The sequence below is a fragment of the Delphinus delphis genome, chromosome 12, assembly GCF_949987515.2.
Source record: "Delphinus delphis chromosome 12, mDelDel1.2, whole genome shotgun sequence".
NCBI classification, from domain to species: domain Eukaryota; kingdom Metazoa; phylum Chordata; class Mammalia; order Artiodactyla; family Delphinidae; genus Delphinus; species Delphinus delphis.
Window position 1 is genome coordinate 87,231,868 of NC_082694.2, and position 9,355 is coordinate 87,241,222.

The window sequence follows — 9,355 nt, forward strand, 5'->3', positions numbered from 1 at the left end:
TTTTCATCCTTTAATGTCCAACTATTATATCACCATTTTAAGAAATTCCCATTTCCATCAGCAGTGTACCCCACAGGCATTAACCAACATAAGGGTGTTTTACAAGCCAGCAGGGTTTCGGAAGACAGGGCATCCTGCAGAGGGGGGACAAAGACCCCAGGATGCAGGGAGTTGGTGCTACCTTCCCACCTTGGCCAGCTGCTGCCTTTTCTTCAGCTCCACACAATGCCTCCCCACCACACAGGTGCTGGAGGTGAGCAGGTCTTCCTCTTCTTATTCCCTCATCCCAAATCCACAATCAGGGTTGTGGTGGTGGAGGTTCCTGGAAGTCAGGCAGGACACATGTGACACTGGGGGTGGTGACATCAAATCACCTGTTTGGACTTAACATTTCCAGCATGCTGTTTATCCTGTGGGTAGCAAGAACATTGCGTCTCCAAGAGTAACCTGACTCACCCAAAGTCACCTGGAAGGGAGAGCCTATGGGCTGGTTCCTCACTCGAGGTGCCCCCAGGCAGAAGCCAGCAGAAGAGGAGGGAGTGGCATTCGGTGATGAGCCATCTCCTCTTCTCATCAATCCCATGTGACATGTAGTAATAACTCCATCTTACAGATTAGAAAAGTCTTGTTGTGGCCAGGTCCCTCGCTCAGGGTCACAGACTTTGAAGGTGTCAAAATCTGAAGTCAAACCAAGGCACCTGGTACTCTGGGGAGACAGTGGCGTCCCTCTGAGAAGACAGGATACCTGCAGCCTGACCACACGGAGGTTGGGCATTTTTGTCCAGGGTGGTCTTGGATAAACATACAGTTCCATCAGCCTTCATCCCTCTCAACTTGGACATTTTGCCATAATTAAAGAGTGAGCTTCTCTCTTGCACCTCAAATTCAGAAGTCTGACCCTGCAAGTCAAGTTATTAGGCAGATGATACCCTCACAGAGTATGTTTTCCACCCTAAATATATCAGGAAGACTGTCTGCCTGACTTCTCTTTTAGTCTTGGCTACTTCGGAAGTTGGCTTATTGAGAAAGAGTATGGGGTCATTTTGCCTTATCATTTCCACCTCCAGGCAATCCGCAGAATAAGTAGATCCCAGGAAATGCAGGGGTTTATTACAAAGTGAAAAATGTAACTACACACCTGAAATTCTGTGCAAGTCCACACCGGGGCTTAAAGTGGCTTGAGGTGGACCTTCCTGCAGATGTTTTCTTCTTTCGAGTAAGCATTCTGCCACATGCAGTGTATTTGATTGTCAGAGACTTCAGTGTGTCTCTTCATTTGTGAACTGCAGGAACTCCACAAGACGGATGATCAGGAGAACTAGTTTCAGGACCTATTTCTGCCACAGGATGATTAAGTTCTTAAAAGTCATAGTCTCCTTACTTTTAAAATGGGGAAGAGAAAAATAAGAACTTCATGAATTATTTTGAGAGTCATATGAGATTTTGTATGCAAAACACTAAATAAAACTGTAAGGCATTATATCAATGCCAGCTATATCATTACTAGTACTGTTGTTAAATTATTATTATTATTACAAAAGTATGTAGTTGGCTGTGTTATGGGATGTAAGGCTTCATTGTAATTAATTATGTGATGTGACATGAAGGGTCTCGTGGTGTAGCAACTTCATTGTGTGTCACTGGAAAGAAAAACTGTTTGGGAAGGACAGTGAACTGAGCACCAATTGTCTTGCAGAAAAGGACCAAAAAAGACAAGAATGAGTATAAAATGCATGCTTTGTCAAGCTTCTGGGTGGAATGAGTTCCTGAGACCGGAAGCCGCAATCATCCTAAAGAAACGTCTGATGGACAAGAGTTCTAAAGGGGTTGCTGGCCTGCACTTTGCCCTGCAGACCACGGGCTCTGATGGGGCCTGTCATCCCCCAGCCACGATCCACAGGTTAATGCTCTCAGAGTTACCAGCCCCGCATCTGTGGCCTCTGGCGGGAACACATGTTATTTGGGTAACTGAGAAACAATCTCCCTCCCTATCAAGCTCTTATGGACAGAAACTAATGTTTGTCTGCTGAGCACATGTATGTCACTTGGTTTTCCACCTGTGTTTATTCTAGAGGACATTCTGATCAGGGTTTGGAATTCACACAGAGAAACTCACTGGCTTACTGACACTCCCAGAATTGCTACTACCATAATCACACTCAGATTTCCATCGGCAAATACGTATAAGGCAGTGGTAGGGAGAGGATGAAGATATTTTTCCTAGGGAGCAGACGGTCTGAAGCTGAGAAAAGGAATATCTGATTTGTAAACCAGACACAGAAGACATAGAAGGCCAAGGTGGACCATCTGGTCCTATAATGAACTAATGCTGATGCTTCTGATTTTTCAGTAGACCTTTTAGCACATGATTTAATCCACAATCGGAACTAGAGAAATGCTGCCCATCTTAATTGAGTAGCAAAGCAGTGAGCACTGCCTCAGTCCTTCAGACACTGAGCAGGGTTGGGAGGCAGGGTCTCGTAGGACAGTGGGACTGGCTGCTTCTCCTCCCAGCTCCTCACAGGGCCACTCTTAACTTCCCAAAAAATGCAGTTTTATTGGGGCTGGTGTTGCGGAGGATGCTTTCTTTCCCTTTAACAAGCTATGGGTCATGCAATGATGATTTTTTGACACCATAACAAACTTGCAATGAGCAAGCAGCTCTTATGTCTCAGGAGTCTACACTTGCTGTAGATACAGATGTGAATAACCTTCTCTGCTCTAACAGAATTCACTTTCAATAATACCATGTGATAAGTACTTTAATACTAATGTACACCGACTGCCACTAGGGCACTAAGGAGGAAGTGATGAATTCTTCCATAGGGAATCAGGAAGGACTTCTCAGGTAGGTGACATTCGAGCTGGGTTTTGCAAGATGAATGGAATTTTCCGGTTGGGGAAGGAAGGAATGACGGCATAGTGATTTGTATGTTGAAAGACATGGAGTTAAGGAAAGTCTTGGAATTTTCCAGGGACCATAAGAGGTAAAGTGGTACTTGCTTTGGGGGAAGGGGACCGGGTGGCCAGAAAGGAATTAGAAGTGGGGTGAAGTTTTGAATGGCTTATGATACTCTTCATACTTTATCTTATGCACAAAAGGAGACGACAAAAGCTTTCCTTAAGTAATAGATAAAAGGAATTGGCATTTGGACATTTCGGCATTAAAAATGACAAGATTGGGACTTCCCTGGTGGCACGGTGGTTAAGAGTCCATCTGCCAATGCAGGGGACACAGGTTGGAGCCCTGGCCCGGGAAGATCCCACTAAGCCCGTGCAACACAACTACTGAGCCTGTGCTCTAGAGCCCGTGAGCCACAGCTACTGAGCCCACGTGCCTGGAGCCCATGCTCCACAACAAGAGAAGCCACTACAATGAGAAGCCTGTGCACTGTAACAAAGAGTAGCCCCCACTCGCAGCAACGAAGACCCAGTGCAGCCAAAAAAAAAGACAAGATCCCATGAATGTGGAAAAGCATGGGTAGACCTTTCAAAGAGTGATAGAACTTGCAAGCCTACAGGTTGATGGTCATATATATCATCCACCAAGAAATGAACCCAGGAAGAAAAGATTTGGATTTTGAAGCATAACCAGATATGATGATAATGAGTTTAGACTTGGACATGTTTTTATGGGTTTGCTTTCAGATCACAGGTCAAGGAACACCACAAGCTAATGTGTTTACGATTGCACATAACATGTACAGAGAACTGTTTTTTTTTCTTGTGGTTACGATATAAGGAAAAGTAGCATGTGGCATGTCTTGAACAATTGTTTGGGGCTAAATTGTGAAAGGCCTTTAAAAATGGGCATGTGTCCATTAGAAAACAGAGTCAGGAGGATCTTGAATAATTATTATAGCAACAGGACAAATAGATGTGAGCCATTTTATTTTTTTTAAATGACAGGAATATGAAGAGGAAGGATGAGTCAGAGGTGACTCCAAGTTTTCAAATTTGGTGAAAGGTTTTGGAGCGTTCACTTTATTATGTGGTACTGAGCAGAATTGAGTGAATGCAACCATTACAAATTACAGCGGGCCAGACTTCCAGCAAAGCTGTGCATCTGGAACATATACTCTGAGCAGGAAGGGAAGGGTCAGCTGAGCCACTCAACTGCCATGAAGTCAACTCACTTTATTTGATTGACTAGATAAGGATGAAGCAAACTAAAAGGGGACACGCTGACAGATGACAAAAAGAACAGTAGACATCAAAGGCACAGTACAGAAAAAAACGCATAAAAGCAGAAGAGTCTGAGGACATTGGCACAAAGGTAAATAGATAACCTATCTCAGTAGCCCATGGTGGTGGTCATATAAATTGTCCCTATTTAAAAATGTTGATTTTGACTCATCACAGCAATGTTTAAAAACAAAGAAATATATGTAACAAGCTTTGGAATTATTTTAATAAAAATTGTGAAAAAAATTAAATGCTAAAATTTTCATTACCTGCAATATTTATATATGTAAATAATCTTGCCAAATATTATTGGGAAAGTAGTTGAGCAGTTTGTTAGTAAGTAGAATTCATATGTGGAGGAATAGAAAGAGTAAATATAAATTTTTTTCCTTTACTACTCATTCAACTGGATTGTTGCCATTCAAAATTTTTTTTATAACTTCAACTTGTAATGCTATTTTGATAATGGAATTCTATTGTAATTAATATAATCAAATATATTTCATCTGAGATTCATTTGGGACCTAGCCATTTATACAAATACCATGTTCTATTGAATTTCAGTTACTAAAATAGAAATTATGTCAAGATACATGCAAGAAATGATATAGTGAAAATGAACCTAGAATGTAAATATTAATGTGGCTATTTTAGACTGTTTCTTGACATTTTTTTCATATTAAAGCAACATAATCCTTTTATTATAGCCATAGTCTATTATTATTATTATTATTTAAATTTCAAGAGTTTGTGGTCTCTTTAGTTGCTCAATTGCTATTATTCATATTAATTACATATTTACCATATAGTTTCAGATTGTAATTTGGAAGCTGGTTAGCAGAATAAATCATTAGCTATCAAATTATTTAGTAAAAATTAAAGCACGTAACATTTTCTGTAATAATGTAGTTAGAAGCATATGTTTTTGAGTAAATAGACTAGTCGTTCATGGAATATGGGATTAAGTGCACTAGCAAATCTGTTCCCACCCAAAACTCAGATTCTAGGCAGAGGTTTTTTTTTTATAGGATATTTCCTCTCAGAGGCTGTGTGAGGTTAAAACTGGTCCAAAACAAAGTCTGTGAGGGCAACTTAAGTCAAGAGACTGAGCAACTGTCCTTTGCAGGACAGGGATTGTAAAAGGAAGTCAAAAGCTAGAATTAGATATGGATAGAAACTGAACTATCCATTGTCCATAGACAATAAACATTGTTTCTTCCAGTTTCAAATTTTGTTTTCAGTTAAATGGAAAATCCATCCAATCACGTTAAGATATTAAGTGCTTGCTGTAAATTAACAAAGTTAGTGTTGGGGTAGGTATGGAATGTTAGCTTGGATGGGATTCTACGAAAACACTGTGACATATTGCAAATGTTACAAATTGTGTGATCTTTTCAAAATTATTTAGCTTTCAAAAACCTCATTTCCTCACCTATAAAATGGAAATAATAAAACTACAGGGCAATCTGTTGTGAAAAATAAATACATAGTAAAGATATATAGTAGTTGACACAGAGGAGTTGACATATGATGTTAATCCCTGACCTCTTCCCCTTAAGATGGAAAAGTTGCTCAGGTCTTATGTCTTTTGCAAGGCGCATAGGACTCGCAGAACTTCCAGCCGTTCATAGTCCCCCCGGTTTCATGTCAGACATCAAGCAGTTACATATTGGAAGATGCAGGCAGAGAATTCCTTGACAAACTCTTTTCCGTAGAGTTGAATTCCTCGCCATCCTTGGATTTCTGTACTGCAATAGATGCCTATTTTTAGTTGCAGTAGAATACCTATTCTTTGCCCAAATCCTAGAATGCACCAAATGGGAAGCAAAATATGCTTAGAAAGGCAAATGGAGCAGTTTCACAGATTCCCTGGTCGCATGGGGCCCTGAGTGCTCTGTGGCTCCACTGTTCCAGGTACATGTGTTTTGTTCTGGGGAAGATTATAATAGGATGCATGAACAACGTGGTCCTGCTGTACAGCACAGGGAGCTATATTCAATATCCTGGAATAAACCACAATGGAAAAGAATATAAAAAAGAATGCATATATGTGTATAACTGAGTCGTTTGCTGTACAACAGAAATTAGCACAACACTGTAAATCAACTATACTTCAATTAAATAAATAAATACACAGAAAAATTTTAAAAAAGGGAGGGTGGAGGGAATATCCTGATGGGCCTTCCAGCCACGGTAAGACTCAGCTTTGTGTGAGAGCCATGCGAGCAGGGGAGGCTGGTGTGGAGCGCAAGCAGAGGAGCTGCTTGGTGGAAAGGCTATGTTGGTGCATGTTAGGTGTTTGCTTTGGAAACCAGCGTCCAGCGTTGTAAGTGCACTGGACACACTTAATATTTACCCACACTTCACTCCCCCCACCTGTCAGATGCCACAGCACCTGGTAATTTGCACCACAACAGCCATTCACGTGCTCCAGGTGTTCAAGAAATGTCCATTGCACAAATGGACAACCATGTTGAAATATGGATCATAACTTTCAGAGCTGAGGATTGAACTTTTTAACCCCCTCTAATAGAATAAACTGTGTGTGTATGTGTATAACATTGTCTGTTTAATTCTCATATCAAGCTGCAAGGCTGCTACGTGTTCCCCCATTTCATAGAGAGAGAAACTAAAGACTAGAAATGTTAAGCTAGTCAGTGGTGGAAGTGGTTGAACCAGGTTTGCACTGACGTCCTTCTGTGTGAAAGTCTAATTCCACTTAATGGCACCTCGTTGACTTTATAGACAAGCCCTCCTCTGTTTCTCTTGATTATGACTTCTAACTCAGAGTGCTTTTTGCAGGATTTGTATTTCCAATTAATATCCTCAGTTCTTTTCTGTGTGAGAGTAGCTAACGAGCTCTCTCTTAACACAGGGACTCATCTGGCAACACATCTATATTTTTTATACGGATACCTGATCAGTTTGTTGATTAATTTCAATCCAGATTTAAGTCTTTCTTTAGAAATGTGGAAGGTTTTTCCTCAATAAGAATTTAACTTTCTTCCTTCATACTGTGATCCCTCTTCAGAAATATTCTAAGCATCTTTACTGAGAACCAGTAGCACAGGCCTGAAAAACTTTCATTATGTGAAGAGGGTGTTCGGCTAATTATGAGAAAAACATTGGACAGAAACAGACTGAAAACAGATATTCAGTATCACTTTAATTAGGCTGTACTACTTGAGGAGTCTCTTCAAAATAATAGTCTTGATATTATTATAAACATGTTTAACAAAAAGGCATCTTGGCAATGCTTACTGTCAGACCTGGCAATTAATTGAACTGACATTAATATTTAGACATTTAAGCGGAGCTCGCTGCACCTGGGGCAGCGGGTGATAGAGCTGCTGCAGGAGGCCCGTCAGTACCGGGGGGCAGGGGCGGGGGGAGGCAGAAGTACTGCCGAGCTGGGCCAGGGACCGCCGGGGCCGCAGGAAGTGCAGAGATCAGAGACCACATCGCATCAGACGTTACAGAAAAATCACAAGAGATTTGAGAGTAAAATTCTACTTTACCAAATAATCTATCACCTTCTTAAAAGCACCATCATAATTAACGCCATGGAATGAGTGAAGACAATGAGCCCCTGATATTTAGGGAAAATGTCAGGCAATGATCATTTTAAAAGCAGAATAAGAGGAGCAATAAGCACACGCAGCACCAGGAGTGGTGGAAGGGTCCGCGTGTTGGGCAGCATTTCTAAATGCATAAGTGTTAGCAATGCTTCAGTTTTTCTCTGTAGCTTGCTATGTAATTTTAAAAAAATCATAATCTGCCATGACTAAGCAAAAAAAGGAAACAAAAAAGAAAAAGAAAAGACCTTGCGTCACAGACAAGGGATGTCTTAAGGACATTTTAAGAGCATTTTAGTGGTTCAGAGGGAACCACTGGAAAACTCCTGGATGAGGACTGATGAGCCACCCAGTGGTGTGGACACCACTGAACAGGACCCCACTAAGCTTTGGATGACCACCAAAAGCGCATGTAGTGTGGAGCTAACACTGCAGAGGACTCCATCCTGGACGGTGAGGTCACCATTCTTGGTGTCGCGTGAGAACAGGATGAGAAACCGGGCTTTACCAAAAAGGCCTCACATGGTAAGTTGGACAGCTTGTTACCAACATGCTTATCGGGTGGTTCTCCTTATCGATCTGCTTGATCAGATGTCTCAGCTACTAATATAGTGAAAGATCACATTTTTAAGCCTGGAAGAGAAGCATCTCACCGACCGGCACAGCTAGAACTAGCAGAGGAACCTGGAGTCATCCTGGTACAGAGGTGCAAGGTGATTACAGGCTCCTGTTCTGTAAATGTACTTCTAACCACTTGCAAGACGCATGAGTGGGCTCTGAAACTGAACTCTTGGTGTGACACATAGACCCCAATGTTGAGTCCCAGTTCAGTCTGTGGTGATGGGAGTAGAGGCCTTAGAGCATCCCAGATAGGTCCATTTCATGCCCATGCCTCATGAATGGACAGCTGAGGGGTCCAGCCTGAGCAGTTGAAGAAATGCAGTGCTCCAGAATCGTTCTGAATTCTCGGGTGTTCTCTACTTCAGCATGCCAACTTATTTCTGTGGACAGACACTAACATTCAGAGTTGCAACTGTGAGGCGACCAATGACAAAGATTGTCTTCTTGACCAAACTCTAAGAAAATATGCTTGTTTGTATGAAAAATATGGTAATGTGTGCAGGAGTGATGAAGCAGCACATCAACAATTTACCTTCAAATAATTGTTTAAAGTTATTCAAACTTGTAATTTAGCTGTAAGTTTGAAAGTGATTCAGAATTAGCAGAATAATACACAGGAAGGAAAAGGTGTCTACGCTTCGGTTTGACCGTGCCCAGAGTAAAGTTTATTGCTCTCTCAATTGATCTAATTCAGATATATAATAAGTACTTATTAAAATTCACCAAATTAATAAATGAGTTAGTGAATAAAGGAAATATTAACTCATATTTTATAAACTTTAAGCTCACAAAATTGTCCTTCAAATAGTTCTGACTCTGTATTTTTAAAATCTTGTCAGCATTGGTAAATATTTACATAAGATTAAAATTAAATTTCCCCTCTGTGTTTATGAAATTTTCTGCTATAATTAGTATAAATTCAGCTGCAGGCAACAAAAATCCAAGTCAACTGATTAAAAATATTGACTTCTATT

The 9,355-nt window shown here is 40.9% G+C and overlaps 1 pseudogene; it reads left to right on the top strand.

Moving 5' to 3' along the window:
* The first annotated feature begins 1,805 nt into the window (after nucleotides 1-1,805).
* LOC132434757 (cytokine receptor-like factor 3) lies at nucleotides 1,806-8,840 on the top strand (annotated as a pseudogene).
* The last annotated feature ends 515 nt before the right edge of the window (nucleotides 8,841-9,355 follow it).